At 43.2% G+C, this 18,021-nt stretch overlaps 1 protein-coding gene across 4 annotated transcripts in view; it reads right to left on the reverse strand.

The window, feature by feature from the left end:
- The window catches only part of kazna (kazrin, periplakin interacting protein a), a 231,593-nt gene that overhangs the window by 41,793 nt on the left and 171,779 nt on the right, over nucleotides 1-18,021 (reverse strand). The window lies entirely within an intron of this gene.

The following is an 18,021-nucleotide window of genomic DNA, read 5'->3' on the forward strand; positions in this document are numbered from 1 at the left end:
ACGCCATTTTCAGTGGAGTGCCAAGGTTAAGATGTGGCTCGACTAAAAATGATTGTGTGGCTCGACTAAAAATGATTGTGTGGCTCATTGCAGAGAGCTTACAATAGGATAATAATATTCAGATGTTGGGCAATCTCCAAGAACATAACCTTATGCCTTACTTGATGAAGAAACACAAATGTCTGGATGCACATCCTCTGTAATAATCATTTGGCATTATTCCCTTTAGAAAATCCATTCCATCTACAGTTTACAAAGGGTTGCTCTATGAGTTCCACAAAAATTCAACATAATACGCTCAGAATTCACACGGGGATGATGTCCATAACTAATGTCCTTATTAACTTCCACAGTGGCCAATCAAATCAAGACACTTTGGTTGTGTTTGTTGGCTTGATTGTTCCCACCCCCCATCATTCAAATGGCACTACGGTCATGTGATCTCTTTCCCGTGGTGGGTGGCGACCTTTCCCTGGAGCGTCCATCTCAACCCTGCTCATTAGTGCCCAGTGGGCACGTCGCCCGCAGCTCTCCCAGCAATCCCCTCTCAGCAACTTGCTCCTCAGCTAACTGGGCTGACTGGAGACCGCTCTAGTATGTTTCCTGTTTCAACTGGGTCATGTTCATTAAGCACCAAACAGAGGAAAACCGACAAACACAGTGGGACTACCTGTATTTGTCTAATAAGAAACGCTCCTTTTTAATTTTCAGTTGCAAAATGTTTCTGTTGCGTTCCCTAATGAACATGACCCTGCATTTGCAAATATACCATAGCATTGGCTTTACCACCTCTCACAGAATGCAGCTTGCTACTCATCACTTTGGAAGAGTGTCTTCTCAGAATCTACAACAAAGCTTTCAGAGAATGTCAATGCTTTTGTGATACCTGCATCATGCTGTTATTCAGAACTTTCTGTACTTTCTATTTGTGTTCACCGACTGAAATGAACCTGTAAGAGGCTCCAGATAAGGGTGCCTGCTAAATAACTAAAATGTAATGTGAAAGGGTTATTAGGGGAGTGGTTGAATAAAACCACCGGCGTAGCAGTGCGTGTCATTATGCTGAGGTGTAGTTAATGGAGCCGATAATAGACGTACATTTTGCGAAGCATCCCAAGCAGTAATACCTCATTGGGAGAGTGAGACCACAGGCCATTTTGGAAACACAAATTCACACAACATTTAGTAATGTTTGAGAATTGAATTACTTATTAAGTTAGCTTCTATTGATCCATGCTTGGGCAGCACATTAAGGAGTCATAAGGACGTTGCTGAGCACATAATATTGGGTTTTATCTCGTCAACACACCGCACAAATCATACAAAACAATTACAGGGCTGACTGAGGCAACGCTCACTTGGGTCGTATCCAATCGAAACTGATAAGCGCACGTTCCCAGTGGAAGGCAAAGAAGTGTTCCTGAACCGTTCACTGTAAGAGTAGTGGGTTTGAAGTTTATTATTTCACAGAGAAATGAACATAAAGGTATACTACTGTATCTGTAATAACCTGGTGAACCAGATAGATACACTTTGATTAGATGTTACGTCTCACACCGCAAAACTCTGGGTATCAGGTTGATTGAATAGCATCTTTAGCCTTATGAAAACATACTATTGCATCAAAGTTGTATGTTAACTTCGTCAGAGGGGATGAGAGAACTAAGTTCACACACCCCATTGAAAGAGACCTCCGGCAAGTACCCAAGCCATTTCTGATGTGTCTGTCTGTGAATGCGTTACATTGTAGTTAGCGAGAGTCGCAGCCTCTCTGCAGGCGAGCGAAGCACTGAAACATTCCAGAATGAGAGGTGGTGGTGGCAGGGGAGGAAGATGGCAGCCTATTTGTCAGCGTTTATGCTTCCTTTGAGCTAGGGATGAGGCGAACAAGCACCACAGCTCTGCATGACAAATGACACCCAGAGTGAGTCTCCCGATAAGTGCAATCTCTCCTGCTCTCCTTCCTTTCCTCCTCAGGACTATCTGGTTATTCACTATCATTGAGGCTGCCTGTGTAGTGTGTACTAAGGGGCTGGGCGTGCGCTGTGTAGCTACTGCTCTTTTGATTGAAGCATAGTGGCACCCTCATGGCTATGGCCTTCACTGAGATGATAGTAAAATATGAACGCATACTCTATATTGTGGATGGATATGAGAATGGATGTGAGCTTATGAGACAAATACAGAGTCACACCTGTGAGCTCAATAAACAACTCCTAGTGCAGTGCAGTTGAATCACTAAGACAGAAATGGCCTTGTGAGCAAAATAAAAACCTGCATAATAAACAATGTGATCTATAATAACCCATGCAGTCATTCAGTTTGCACAGCTAATTAGTATTCAATCACTCTGGCAGCCACACACGGTTGTGGCACAAAAGAACAGGGGTGCCATTGTGTCACTGACTCGCTTTTGATGCCTCGAGTGAAGAGACGTGTTCTCCCCACTCAACATTGAAAAGCAAATCATCCACACAATCCCTTCGAACAGGCTTTCTCACTGATCGAGACCACTATTAGCATCATCAAAAACTCTTTCAAATTCACAGGACGAATAGTAGCCTAGCTAGCTTAGCCCCTTTAGTGTCAATTCTTCACATGGACGTCAATAATGTACAACAATGCAAGGTTTTTGACTGTCAGACCTGTGAGCACAGAATGTGAGAGGTGTGTGATAAACGGTGGATGAAGTTGGTACGATACTGAAGATAAAGCAGTAGCAGTGTTCGTTTGCTGTGGAGCAGCACTGTTAGCGACGGTGGGCTACATGTAAACGAATGAGAGGTATCCGTCAGGGCTGTACATTCTCTCCTCAGGGTTTTGAGGAGTAATGAATCTTCCACTAGCCGAGCCTTCACCGCCACCTGTTCCCCACTGGCTAATACATCCAACTAATTTGTGCTAGCTAGCACACCTGCCAAGTGGCAGCTAGCAGCTATCTCACATGCCAAACAGGGGCTTGCTTAGCATAGTCACAAACCTTGAGGTAGCACCTGACTCCAGACAGTTTGAAATGAACTGCTGAAGTGGACCTAGTACACTTGCCAAATGGAACGAACTCAACTGCCTCACTTCGACTAGTACACCTGACGGTCAAACCATGACTTAACTACACATTTGCGCTTTCAAAATGATCAGTTGGCATATCATACTTGAGCTAGCACATTCATCAACTTGTGGCCAGCACCCAACCATGACTCCAAGATTGATTTAAACGTGCTCTTATACAGTCAGCATATAAGCTACTAGGTCTACAACCAAAACAGTGCTATATGATATTTTGTGTCATTCAATGCCCACAGCACATTCACGGTAAGTTTAAAGTGCATTATACAAATTCAAATCATTTGGGTGTAAATGTTTTTCTTTGACCAACATCTTATATCATTCTGAGGTTTCAAAGGGACACAATTGAGGCTAATGACCAATGAAATTTGTCTGCTTGCTTGAAACTGTGAAATATGTGCATGCATTAACACCCCTCCATCCCTCCAGCCACTCCTCTCCAATTCACCAAGCAAATCTGCTTCTACTTATCATGATTCATAGAAACAGTAAATAAGATATGTCCATGTAAATGACTGTTTAAACGAGTATATTTGCATAATGGCAGCCATCCTTCAGTTGCTATGCAATGGGATCAGTACATTATGGGACTGGTGTTGCTATCCCCAGTGTCTCTGATGCACTGATGGAGAGATAAACATGACTCTCGCACTATATCAGACAGTAGTAACAAGTACGTGTCAGTTATAAGATGGAGGATAGTCAGAGCTGACAAGACACCAGCTATAAAACCAAAACATCAGCACCTCTGTGGGAATTCTGAATCAGCTAGCCCTTTCCTGGTATGGAAAAACATGGATATAGTGATATAAGAAGATAATGCAAATATCACTTCTACACAACTACACTTCCCTTGCCTGCCTATCCAAACTCCTTGCTCTGGCTAACAAAATGCTACGCCACGACTGCGGACGCTAGTTTATTCTCCGCAGAAGATCTGAGTACCTACCCAACGTTTTCCAGAACGTAAACACATTCGAACCGTTCTGATTAGTCCCAGAAACAGATGGGTTGGGCCAGAGCCAGAACATGCCACTGGACCACTGGACCATGCTGTCCCACTTTCATTATTGGCTAAAGCAGGTAAAGCAGCGTTTAAAAACGTACTGCTACTCTGATTGGTTAGAGATGATCCAATCACTGACTAATTTGTTTTGTACAACCCCCTCATTTTGACATCACCACAAACAACTTCAACAATGGCAGTCTCAGACTGAAGTATGTAGCGAACATAAAGCAGCGGAAGAATTCAGTTTGAGTCGTCAGGAAAACACTGTTCACTACACTTCTACACAACTACACATCTTCACATACCAGTAAGCTTACGTCAATGCCACATTGTCTCTATCAAGGCTCTAGATCATTGTGTGGCTAAACAAACATTAATTCTATGAAAATGTAAGCATCACTCTTCAAATCTTCCTGCACACCTTTAAGTCTCCATCATTGGTTAACAGCAAACAATTGGGAGAGAGAGTGAACAGTTTGCCTTTATACTGCCTTAAAATAACCTTAAATCATTGCAATGAGTATCTCATTCCGCTGCACCTCAGACTGTTGTGCACTCCTTTCTCTGGGTTTTCTGTGATTAGCTTTCTCTCCCTTTACCTCTCTCTCCTCTTCCTCTCTCTTCCAATAGAAACAGTGGAGATTCTCGAACCTTACCCGTGTGTCTGAACGGTCTGGCAATCTGTCAGAAGGCTGAAAAGATTTGGCATGGACCCCCTATCCTGTTGCCTAGTTACTTTACCCCTACAGTAACTCCACACCCTTTAGTTTTTCCACATATTGTTGTGTTACAAAATGCGATTTAAATAGATTCAATTTTAACTTTTAGTCAACGATCTACACAAAATACTCTGTAATGTCAAAGTGGAATAAAAATCTCACATTTGTAAAAAAAATATTATATGAAAAAGAAAACACTAATATATATTGATTAGACAAGTATTCAACCCTGTGCGTCAATACATGTTAGAATCACTTTTGGCAGTGATTACACCTGTGTCTTTCTGGGTAAGTCTAAGAACTTTGCACACTTGGATTGTACAATATGTGCACATTATTATTTATTTTTAATTATTCAAGCTCTGCCAAGTTGGTTGTTGATCATTGCTAGACAGTCATTCAAGCTGATTTAAGTCAAAATTGTAACTAGGCCACTCAGGAACATTCAATGTTGTCTTGGTAAGCAATTCCAGTGTATATTTGGCCTTGTGTTTAGGTTGTTGTTCTGCTGAAAGGTAAATTGGTCTCCCAATGACTATTGTAAAGCAGACAACCAGGTTTTCCTCTAGGATTTTGCCTGTGCGTAGCTCTATTCTGTTTCTTTTTATCATAAAACTCCCTTGCCGATGGCAAGCATACCCATAACATGATGCAGCTAACACCATGCTTGAAAGATGTGTTGGATTTGCCATTTTTTGCAGTTTTACTTTAGCGCCTTATTAAATGTTTTGGTGGATATCTTTTTGTACAAGCTTCCTTCATTTCACTCTGTTTAGGTTAGTATTGTGGAGTAACTACAATGATGTTGATCCATCCTCCGTTTTCTTCTATCACAGCCATTCAACTCAGTAACTGTTTAAAATAGTCACTTTATGATGAAATCCCTGAGCGGTTTTCCTTCCTCTCTGGAAACTGATTTAGGAAGGATGCCTGTACCTTTGCAGTGACTGTATTTGAATGAATGTATTTGAATGTATCCAAAGTGTAATTAATAACTTCACCATGCTCAAAGGGATATTCAATGTCCGTTTTTTGTATTTATTTTTTTACCCATCTACCAATAGGTGCCCTTTTTTGTGAGGCAATGGAAAACCTCCCTAGTCTTTGTGGTTGAATCTGTGTTTGAAATTCACTGCTTGACTGAGGAACCTTAGAGATAAATGCATGTGTGGGGCACAGAGATGAGGGACTGTAGTCATACAAATTTGTGTTAAACACTATTATTTCACACAGAGTCCATGCAACTTATTATATGACTTATGCAAATTTGTACTCCTGGACTTATTTAGGCTTGCTGTAATAAATGGGTTGCGTACATAGTTACTCAAGACATTATAGGTTTTTGCCTTTTAATTAATTTGTCAAAAAATTGAAAAACATAATTGGACTTTTATATTATTGGGTATTGTTTGTAAGTCAGTCCCAAAAAGGTCAGGCTTTAACACAACAAAATGTGGAAAAAAGGGTGTGAATACTTTCTCAAGGCACTGTATCTACCTAAATGACCTCATAAAACTGCTCATCAACATGGTACCGGTACCCTGTGTAAATAGCCAAGTTATTGTTACTCATTGTGCATTTATTCCTCGTGTTATAGTTGTTTTGTATAATTTTTTGATTTTTTCTCTCTGCATTGTTGGGAAGGGCCTGTAAGTAAGCATTTCACTGTTAGTCTACACCTGTTGTTTACGAAGCATGTGACAAATAACATCTTACTTGATTTTATTTGTCAATGTCTGGCGGCCACGAGGCTGCTGAAATTGGACTTGGCTGGAATGGAAACTAAGGTCTAAATTGATAGGGAATGACAGCAACTGTCTAGAGGGGGGTGCATTTTTTGATTGTTTTTCCCTCTTCAGACTGAGTGAAAGAGGGAGATGGGGAGGGGGGTTCAATTGGGGAGACATGTCCCTGTAGAGTTCTCGTTCTGCTGACTCATTGAGTGGGGAACGGGATGCTAAGGTGTAGCAGAGTGGAAATTCCATCCCAATCTGGGTGCAACCTTACAACCCCTTTGCACACCAACACAACGCCACTCAAGAAGCATCGTCAATACCTCTGAGACCAGAAAAGCCTTTTGTGGCTCTGGCGCAATGGTACTTATAGGTCTCAACGTCACTGCACAATAGCTATCAGACACCTAGTTAACTTTGAATGGGGTATGGTAGTCGTTGCCAGGAACTGCAACAGCTTCCTGTGTGTTTGGGAGTGTAACTCAATATTAGGAAGGTGTTCTTAATGTTTGGTACACGCAGTGTAGGTCCTTGAAAGCTTTTCAGAATAGCTCAGTCTTTAGCTGTGCCTTAAATGAGGCCAGCCTCTGTACTCAACTTGAGTGGGTTGAGTCACTGATGTGATATTCCTGTCATCTCTCTTGGGCTAGTACGGTGGAGGAGATCTTCGTGGGCTATACTCAGCCTTGTCTCAGGGTAGTAAGTTGGTGGTCTGTTGATATCCCTCTAGTGGTGTGGGGGTTGTGCTTTGGCAAAGTGGGTGAGATTATATCCTGCCTGGTTGGCCTTGTCCGGGGGTATCGTCGGACAACTGGTGTCCTGTGTGGCCACAGTGTCCCCCGACCCCCGGCAGCATCTATGCTGCAATAGTCTATGTGGGCTAGGGCCAGTCTGTCCTACCTGGTGAAATTCACCTGTCTTAACTGGTGTCCTGTGTGAACTTAAGTATGCTTCCGCTTATTCTCCCATCTCTCTCTCCCCCCCGTTTCAACTGTTCTGCCTGGTGCTATGGAACCTGTTCACCGGACCTACTGTTTCCCTCCCTCCCTCTGAATGCTCAGCTATGAAAAGCCAACTGACATTTACTCCTGAGGTGCTGACCCGCTGCACCCTCTATAACATGGGTGGGCAACTCCAGTCCTCGAGGGCCTGATTGGTGTCACACTTTTTGCCCCATTTCTAACACACACAGCTGATTAATCAAATTGCATTCTAAGCTGAAGATCATGATTAAGTGATTATTGGAGTCAGGTGTGTTAGCTGGGGCTGGTGCAAAACTGTGACACCAATCAGGCCCTCGAGGACTGGAATTGCCCATCCCTGCTCTACAACCACTGTGATTATTATTTGACCCCCGCTGGTCACCTATGAATGTTTGAACATCATGAAGAACGATCTGGGCTTAATGACCATGTACTCTGATAATCTCAACCTGGCACAGCTAGAAGAGGACTGGCCACCCCTCAAAGCCTGGTTCCTCTAGGTTTCTTCCTAGGTTCCTGCCTTCGTAGGGAGTTTTTCCTAGCCACCGTTGCTAGCCAGCCTTGTTTGATGTTTGGGGTTTTAGGCTGGTTTTCTGTATAAGCACTTTGTGACATCTGCTGATGTAAAAAGGGCTTTATAAATACATTTGATTTGATTTGCAGCCCTGACAGCGATTGGAAGTGTGTTCCCCAGCCGAGGAGCCGCACAACTGAAAGCCCTGTCACCCAGGGCTGCTGAAAGGAGATGGACTTGGAGGAGCGAAGGTTGCGTGTGGGGCAGCAGGGTAGAATGAGGTCAGACAGATACGTGTGTTCTGAGTTCTGGATAGCTTGGTAGGTGGGAACCAGGATTTTAAAGTCAATGCATGAGAATATGGTGAGCCAGTGAAAGTTGAACAGCACTGGAGTGATGTGCTCGGGGTGTGAGGTGTGAGTGAGGACACGTGCAGCACAGTTCTGGGGATATTGTAGCCTTCTTAGGTACTTGGCAGATGCACCAACAAACAGGGCATCACAATAGTCCAGAAGGGATGAGATAAAGGAGTGGATGAGTCCCTTAGTTGCAGGCTGTGGCAACATCTGTCATAAAAATCAATGGAACATTGCCAGGTTATTGATTTTTTACTTTGGTCACACTTTGAAGCGGGCTTCAAATGAGAGTGACTGTCAAATATCAAATCAAACTTTATTTGTCACGTGCCAAACACAACAGTGAAATGCTTATTTACAAGCCCTTAAACAGCAATGCAGTTCAATAAGAGTTATATATATATATATATATAATATATTTACCAAATAAACTAAAGAAAAAATAATAAAAACTAACAAAATAAATTAATGAGGCTATATACAGGGTCTACCGAGTCAATGTGTGGGGGTACAGGTTAATCGAGGTAATTTGTACATGTAGGTACGGGTAAAGTAACTATGCATAGATAATGAACAAGGCAGTTAACCCACTGTTCCTACGCCGTCATTGAAAATAAGAATTTGTTCCTGACTTGCCTAGTTAAATAAAGGTAAAATAAAATAAAATAAACAGCGAGTAGCAGCAGAGTAAAAACAAATGTAATTAGTCCGGGTGGCCATTTGATACATTTTTCAATAGTCTTATGACTTGGGGGTAGAAGCTGTTAAGGAGCCTTTTGGTCCTAGACTTGGCACTCCGGTACCGCTTACCATGCGCTAGCAGAGAGAACAGTCTATGACTCCTCTGACACCGGCTATTATAGTAGTCCTGGATGGCAGGAAGCTTGACCCCAGTGATGTACTCTGTTGCGCCTTACTGCCAGCAGTTGCCATACCAGGAGGTGATGCAACCGGTCAGTATGCTCAAGGTGGTGCAGCTGTAGGACTTTTTGAGGATCTGTGGACCCATGCCAAACCTTTTCAGTCTCCTGAGGGGGAATACGTTTTGATGTGAGGGGCTTGTGTGGCAGACTTGTTGTTGCCTATCCTTACCACCTGGGGGTGACCCGTCAGGAAGTCCAGGATCCAGTTGCAGAGGGATGTGTTTAGTCCCAGGGTCCTTAGTTTAGTGATGAGCTTTGTGGGTACCATGGTGTTGAACACTGAGCTGTAGTCAATGAACAGCATTCTCACATAGGTGCTCCTTTTGTCCAGGTGGGAAAGGGCAGTGTGGAGTGCGATTGAGATTGCATCATCTGTTGATCTGTTGGGGCGGAATATGAATTGGAATGGGTCTGCACTACGCGGGATGATGCTGTTGATGTGAACCATGACCAGCCTTTCAATGCAATTCATGGCTAGCAACGTGAGTGCTACGGAGTGCTAATCATTTAGGCAGGTTACCTTAGCTTCCTTGGGCACAGGGACTATGGCGGTCTGCTTGAAACATGTAGGTATTACAGACTCGGTTAGGGAGTGGTAATCCGTCTGGCCCGCGGCTTTGTGAATGTTAACCTGTTTGAAGGTCTTTCTCACATTGGCTACTGAAAGCGTTGTCACACAGTTGTATGGGACAGCTGGTTCTCTCATGCATGCTTCAGTTTTGCTTGCCTCGAAGTGAGCATAAAGGCATTTAGCTCGTCTGGTAGACTCGCTACACTGGGCAGCTTGCGGTTGGATTTCCCTTTGAAGTTTGTAATACTTTTCCTCTGGTTGCAGATGTGACATGTTGGTAGAAATGAGGTCAAATGGATTTAAGTTTACCTGCATTAAAGTCCCCGGCCGCTAAGAGCGCCTCTTCTGGATGAGCATTTTCTTGTTTGCTTATGGTCTTATACAGCTCTTTGAGTGAGGTCTTAGTGCCACCATCGGTTTGTGGTGGTAAATAGTTGGCTACTAATAACATAGATGACAACTCTCTTGGTAGATAGTGTGGTCTACAGCTTATCATAAGATACTCCAGCTCAGATGAGCAATACCTCGAGGCTTCTTTAATATTAGACATCCCGCAGCAGCTGTTATTGACAAATAGACACACGCCCCCGCCCCTCGTGTTACCAGATGTAGCTTCTCTGTCCTGTTGATTCATGGAACATCCCGCCAGCTTTATATTATCGACGACTCGGTGAAACATAAGACATTACAGTTTTTAATGTCCCGTTGGCCATTTCGAATTCCAATGATTTAACGTTGGCCATTAGAACAGATGGCATTGGAGGTTTACTCACTTGCCAACAAATTCTCAGATGGGAGCCTGATCTGCTCCCTTTTTTCCCGCTGTATTTTCTTCACACAAATGACGGGATTTGGGCCCGTTACCGAGAAAAGCTTTGCGTCGGGTTGCGAACCCCACTGGAGGGGAGGACCTTGACACACTCAATATTGAGGCTGTCGCAGCTGATGTTGTTAATAAGGATTGGACCCTTTTATTACATTTTCCCCTAAAATGACATAACAAAATCTAACTGCCTGTAGCTCAGGACCTGAAGCAAGGATCAAATCAAATCAAATGTTATTTGTCACATACACATGGTTTAGCAGATGTTAATGCGAGTGTAGCGAAATGCTTGCGCTTCAAGTTCCGACAATGCAGTAATAACCAACGAGTAATCTAGCTAACAATTCCAAAACTAATACCTTATACACACAAGTGTAAAGGGATAAAGAATATGTACATAAAGATATATGAATAAGTGATGGTACAGAGCGGCATAGGCAAGATGCAGTAGATGGTATCGAGTACAGTATATACATATGAGATGAGTATGTAAACAAAGTGGCATAGTTTAAAGTGGCTAGTGATACATGTATTACATAAAGATGCAGTAGATGATATAGAGTACAGTATACATATGAGATAAATAATGTAGGGTATGTAAACATTATATTAAGTAGCATTGTTTAAAGTGGCTAGTGATATATTTTACATCAATTCCCATTATTAAAGTGGCTGGAGTTGAGTCAGTGTGTTGGCAGCAGCCACTCAATGTTAGTGGTGGCTGTTTAACAGTCTGATGGCCTTGAGATAGAAGCTATTTTTCAGTCTCTCGGTCCCAGCTTTGATGCACCTGTACTGACCTCGCCTTCTGGATGATAGCGGGGTGAACAGGCAGTGGATCGGGTGGTTGTTGTCCTTGATGATCTTTATGGCCTTCCTGTGACATCGGGTGGTGTAGGTGTCCTGGAGGGCAGGTAGTTTGCCCCTGGTGATGCGTTGTGCAGACCTCACTACCCTCTGGAGAGCCTTATGGTTGTGGGCAGAGCAGTTGCCGTACCAGGCGGTGATACAGCCCGACAGGATGCTCTCGATTGTGCATCTGTAGAAGTTTGAGAGTGCTTTTGGTGACAAGCCGAATTTCTTCAGCCTCCTGAGGTTGAAGAGACGTTGCTGCGCTTTCTTCACGATGCTGTCTGTGTGGGTGGACCAATTCAGTTTGTCTGTGATGTGTATGCCGAGAAACTTAAAACTTACTACCCTCTCCACTACTGTTCCATCGATGTGGATAGGGGGGTGTTCCCTCTGCTGTTTCCTGAAGTCCACAATCATCTCCTTAGTTTTGTTGATGTTGAGTGTGAGGTTATTTTCCTGACACCACACTCCGAGGGCCCTCACCTCCTCCCTGTAGGCCGTCTCGTCGTTGTTGGTAATCAAGCCTACCACTGTTGTGTCGTCCGCAAACTTGATGATTGAGTTGGAGGCGTGCGTGGCCACGCAGTCGTGGGTGAACAGGGAGATCAGGAGAGGGCTCAGAACGCACCCTTGTAGGGCCCCAGTGTTGAGGATCAGCGGGGTGGAGATGTTGTTACCTACCCTCACCACCTGGGGGCGGCCCGTCAGGAAGTCCAGTACCCAGTTGCACAGGGCGGGGTCGAGACCCAGGGTCTCGAGCTTGATGACGAGTTTGGAGGGTACTATGGTGTTAAATGCTGAGCTGTAGTCGATGAACAGCATTCTCACATAGGTATTCCTTTTGTTCAGATGGGTTAGGGCAGTGTGCAGTGTGTTGTTGAGATTGCATTGTCTGTGGACCTATTTGGGCGGTAAGCAAATTGGAGTGGGTCTAGGGTGTCAGGTAGGGTGGAGGTGATATGGTCCTTGACTAGTCTCTCAAAGCACTTCATGATGACGGAAGTGAGTGCTACGGGGCAGTAGTTGGATATGCATATTCTTGATACCATTTGAAAGGAAACACTTTGAAGTTTGTGGAAATGTGAAATTAATGTTAGAGAATATTAGATCTGGTAAAAGATAATACAAAGAAAAACTTTTTCTCTCATTATCTTTGAAATGTAAGAGAAAGGCCATAATGTACTATTCCAGGTTAGGCACAATTTAGATTTTGGCCACTAGATGGCATCAGTGTATAAGCAAAGGCTTAGCATGATTCAATGAACCATTGCATTTCTGTTAAATGTTGTATCAAGATTGCCCAAATGTGTCTAATTGGTTTATTAATACATTTTCAAGTTCATAACTGTGCACGATCTTCAAACAATAGCATGATATTATTTCACTGTAATAGCTACACTAAATTGGACAACAATTGGATTAACAAGAATGTAAGCTTTCTGCCCATATCAGAAATGTCTATGTTCTGGGAAATGTTCTTGTTACTTACAACCTTATGCTAATCACATTAGCCTACGTTAGCTCAACCGTCCCGCGTTAGGGGGACCGATCCTGTAGAGGTTAATGATGGAGTGATTGCCTATCAGGAAGACCACTGTCTTTTTGTAGTTTATCTGCAGGAAACTCAGCTTCATCCACACTTTTAAGTCCTGCAGGCAACTGACCAGGAGTGCATTGGCAGTGTCAGTGTTTGTGGAGACATACAGCTGAGGGACCCCCAGTTGCAGAATTGTTCATGAGTTGAGGGAGCTTGCTCACAGTAGAGAACAGCACCCGGTAGTTACCACTGCCATTGCTGATGAGTTAGGAGTAATAAGATGTCCGAGCTGCATTTAAGGGCTCTTTGTGTTTTTTCTTACGTTTGTCATACATCTGCACATGTAGTGTTAGCTCAGTCTTTTTATAGTGTCGTTCTAGACAACGGCCAGTTGATTTGCGAGAGAGTAGCTCAGCGAGAAGATTGGAGAAAAACACCAGGCAGGTTTTTAAAGGAGCAACCAGTGTGGAGGCCAAGGCAGTGTTGTATTGAGCCACAGAGTCAGTAACAGGCAGGTTGGAGATGGATTCAGTAAGCTTGGTTGTGTTTATAGTTTTGAGACACCTAAATTAATGGGGTGTTTCTAGGGCTGAGTGGGTACAGGAATAACTAGAATGAAGGTGATAAATTTGTGGTTGGACAGCCCTGACTCATTTCCATCCAGTTTGGCCAGATCCACCCCTGTAGTACAGATCAGGTCCAGAGTATGGTCTTTGTTGTGGGAGGAAAAGTCCATATGCTGTTGGAGTCCAAAGTTGGAGTCCAGGACATCAGCCAGGAGAGTAGAGAGTGCAGTCAGGAGAGTCGACATGTATGTTGAAATCACCAAGCACTAGCATAGCAGAGCACAAGGGGCTCAGGTGTATTAGTAGCTCAGATAGTTTAGAAAGAAGGTCAGAGTAGAGCTTAGAAGGCCAATAAATCAGCACAGTTAGTACTGATGCATATGGTTCTAACAACCAGTAGTTCAGTCTGGTCACAAATACTTCCCTTCTCTTATCATGGTGTCCCCTTTGACCAAAGCAAGTCTATATATATTGACAGGCCCGGATTAAGAAATAATAGGCCCCGGGGCTGTGTTGTTTTAATACTACACAAATGACCGAAATGAGTGGCAACTTTAACACTGACAAACTGAGATGAATCTCTTCTTGAATTAGCCCAGGCCAATGAAGCTACCCACAGATTGTACAATATTAGTAGGCAATGTATATACAGGATATACAGTGCATTCAGAAAGTATTCAGACCCATTCACTTTACCACATTGTTACGTTACAATCTTATTCTAAAATTGATTAAATAAAACATAAATCTACACACTATAACCCATAACGACAAAGTGAAAACAGGTTTTTAGAAATAAAAACATAAATAACACATAGGTTTTCAGACCCTTTGCTATGAGACTCGAAATTGAGCTCAGGTGCAAACATTCTGTTTCCATTGATCATCCTTGAGATGTTTCTACAAGTTGATTGGAGTCCACCTGTGGTAAATTCAATTGATTAGACATGATTTGGAAAGGCACACACCTGTCTACATAAGGTCCCACAGATGACATTGCATGTCAAGAGTAAAAACCAAGCCATGAGGTTGAAGGAATTTTCAGTAAAGCTCCGAGACAGGATTGTGTTGAGTCACAGATCTGGGGAAGGGTACCAAAATATTTCTGCAGCATCGAAGGTCCCCAAGAACACAGGGGCCTCAATCATTCTTAAATGGAAGAAGATTGGAACCACCAAGACTATTCCTAGAGCTGGTCGCCCAGCCAAACTGAGAAATCGAGAGAAAAGAGCCTTGGTCAGGGAGGTGACCAAGAACCCGATGGTCACATTGACAGAGCTCCAGAGTTCCTCTGTGGGGATGGGAGAACATTCCAGAAGGACAACCATCTCTGCAGCACTCTACAAATCAAGCCTTTATGGTAGAGTGGCCAGACAGAAGCCACTCCATAGTAAAAGGCACATGACAGCCCGCTTGGAATTTGCCAAAAGGACCAAAGTGGAAATAAGCTTTTCAGCTTTAATGTGTTATCATTGATGATTTTCTTAATTGTATGTGGCGGTGTCACCGGCTCGAGCGCCCTTATGTATTTCAAAAAAATGTCTCATAAATTCGATCAATCAATCAACCTAAAGGACTCTCAGACCATGAGAAACTATTTTCTCTGGTCTGATGAATCCAAGATTGAACTCTCAGCCTGCATGCCAAGCTTCACGTCTGAAGGAAACCAGGCACCACTCATCACCTGGCCAATAAGTATGGTTGTGGCAGCATCATGTTGTGGGGAGGTTTTTCAGCAGCAGGGACTGGGAAACTAGTCAGAATCGGAGGAAAGATGAACGGAGAAAAGAACAGAGAGATCTTTGATAAAAACCTGCTCCAGAGCGCTCAGAAAGCAGACTGGGCAATGGTTCACCTTCCAACAGGTCAATGACCCTAAGCTCACAGCCAAGACAATGCAAGTGTGGCTTCGGATAAGTCTCCAACAAAATGTGGAAAAAGTCAAAGGGTCTGAATACTTTCCGAATGCTCTGTATACAGTACCAGTCAAAAGTTTGGAAACACCTACTCACTCAAGGGTGTTTTTCTATATTTTCACATTGTAGAATAACAGTGAAGACATCAAAACTATGAAATAACACATATGGAATCATGTGTTTAAAAAAAAAGTGTTAAATAATAAATATATTTTATATTCTTCAAAGCCTTGATGACAGCTTTGCACACTCTTGACCTTCTTGACCAGCTTCACCTAAAATGCTTTTCCAACAGTCTTGGAGAGCCCACATTCTGAGCACCAGATGGATGCTTTTTCTTCGCATGCCGGTCCAACCCAACTCATCTCAATTGGGTTGAGGTCAGGTGATTGTAGAGGCCAATTCATATGATGCAGCACTCCATCACTCTCCTCCTTGCTCAAATTGCCCTTACACAGCTTGGAAGTGTGTTGGGTCATTGTCCTGTTGAAAAACAAATGATAGTTCCACTAAGCCCAAACCAGATGGGATAGCGTATCGCTGCAGAATGCTGTGGTAGTCATGCTGGTTAAGTGTGTCTTGAATTCTAAATAAATCACAGACAGTATCACCAGCAAAGCACCCCTGCACCATCACACCTCCTTCTCCATGCTTCACGATGGGAACCACACATGCGGAGGTCATCCATTCACCTACTCTGCGTCTCACAAAGACACAGTGGTTTTTGGTTCCAACCAAAAATCTAAAATTTGGACTCATCAGAGCAATGGACAGATTTCCACCGGTCTAATGTCCATTGCTCGTGTTTCTTGGCCCGAGCAAGTCTCGTCTTCTTATTGGTGTCCTTTAGTAGTTTCTTTGCAGCAATACGACCATAAACAGACAAGCCTGTCACGGATCCCTCCGGAACTTTCATCACGCACACGTCCCCTATTCCCACCGATTAGTATTTGTATCTATGTGCCCTTTGGTTTCCATGGTCTTGTCGATTATTGTTACTATGTGTGTTGGTGTGTGTGAGTAACTGTGCTGTGTGTTTGGGGTTTCGTTCCCTTGTGGATTGCGCAGATGATTACAGGTCTCATCGCGTGCGTTAATAATTGTGTGTGAGTTATTTATTCAAGGCACTCCTCACTCTTTTGTTTTGTGTTTCAACCCTGTGTGCTGTGTACGTGTTTGTTTGGTCTTCGTCCCCGTGCCTTTCCCCGGCACGTCATCATTTGGGAGAAATAAAAACCCTATTACGCATTCCTGTGCCTGTCTCCTGAATCCTTTATACCAGCATGACAAAGCCACCATGACAGCTACAGTGCCAAGAGATCATTCCTTCAAAACAAATGAGTCTTCTAAAGAATGTGACAGTGAATAACAGGAAAAGATGCCGTGTTTATGGAAGGTTTCGCTAACAGGACTCCTAAACATTCCTCCTCTGAGATTGAGAAGGCTATCAAAGCCTTATCCAAGGCGCTCAATACAAGAACCATTGTATGAGAGCCAGGAAGGACAATAGAACTACCCATAAGAGGAAAGTATTGAATCAAAAGGGGAATGAAAGAATAGTCCGGGTCAGGAATGCGGCGAGCGGCAAGTACATTCTTGACAGGAGGTAACAGCCTACTTCCTCCTGTTTGTTTTGGACTTGGCAGCAGTCGAGCTATGGCAATGCAGTGCTTGAATATCAAATTCAAACAGATGGGCTCGGTAAAATCATTAAGAGATAATCTTGCCGAGTAAAGCTTAACTTGTCTCAACCACCACTTTAATTAAGAAGATGTCATATTCCAAATATAGTCTTATGAGTTATAACATTAAATCATTTACTTATTCATGACCATATTATACAAGAAGAAAAAGTTATTTCAAAAGATGAATAAAGCATTTTTGTTTCTAGGAAACCTTTACGACACTTCAAGTGAAGTATTAGCAAATATTTTACCCCCTAGGGCTCTCAGACAACAATAGACTGAGCCATGGCCTCCCTCGTGAACTTCATCTCTGTCTCATCACTGATGATGCCTGAAGACTTGAAGAGACAGTTGCACTGTGCTGTGGGTATGTCAATTAAACTTAGATGGCCATGACAGGCTCTGTCTCCGACCTAATTCCAAACCAATCCCTCGCTCCCTATCCCTAGGCCCCTATTGACTCAAGTAGATCTGAAATGCCTGGCAAGGACTAATACCAGAATTGTTGATACCTATCCAAGAGATATATGAGGAGAAGTGAAGGGTTTAGAGATAGGGCCAAGAGATTGATTTGGAATTGAGCCTCTGTCTGTCTCCATGGTTGTGCCATTGTGTAGCGAACACACCAGAATACTGCACACTCACAACACAGTCACATTTCTCCCATCCCATATGCTGTCTGAGAATGAGTTATACTTCATGGATTTTATCATTGATTCCACAGAACATTAAAAAGTCAGTCTTCAAACCCACGGTCAGTGAGAGAGA

The sequence above is a fragment of the Oncorhynchus mykiss genome, chromosome 9 (assembly GCF_057628025.1).
Source record: "Oncorhynchus mykiss isolate SJ-2025 chromosome 9, ASM5762802v1, whole genome shotgun sequence".
Lineage (NCBI taxonomy): Eukaryota > Metazoa > Chordata > Actinopteri > Salmoniformes > Salmonidae > Oncorhynchus > Oncorhynchus mykiss.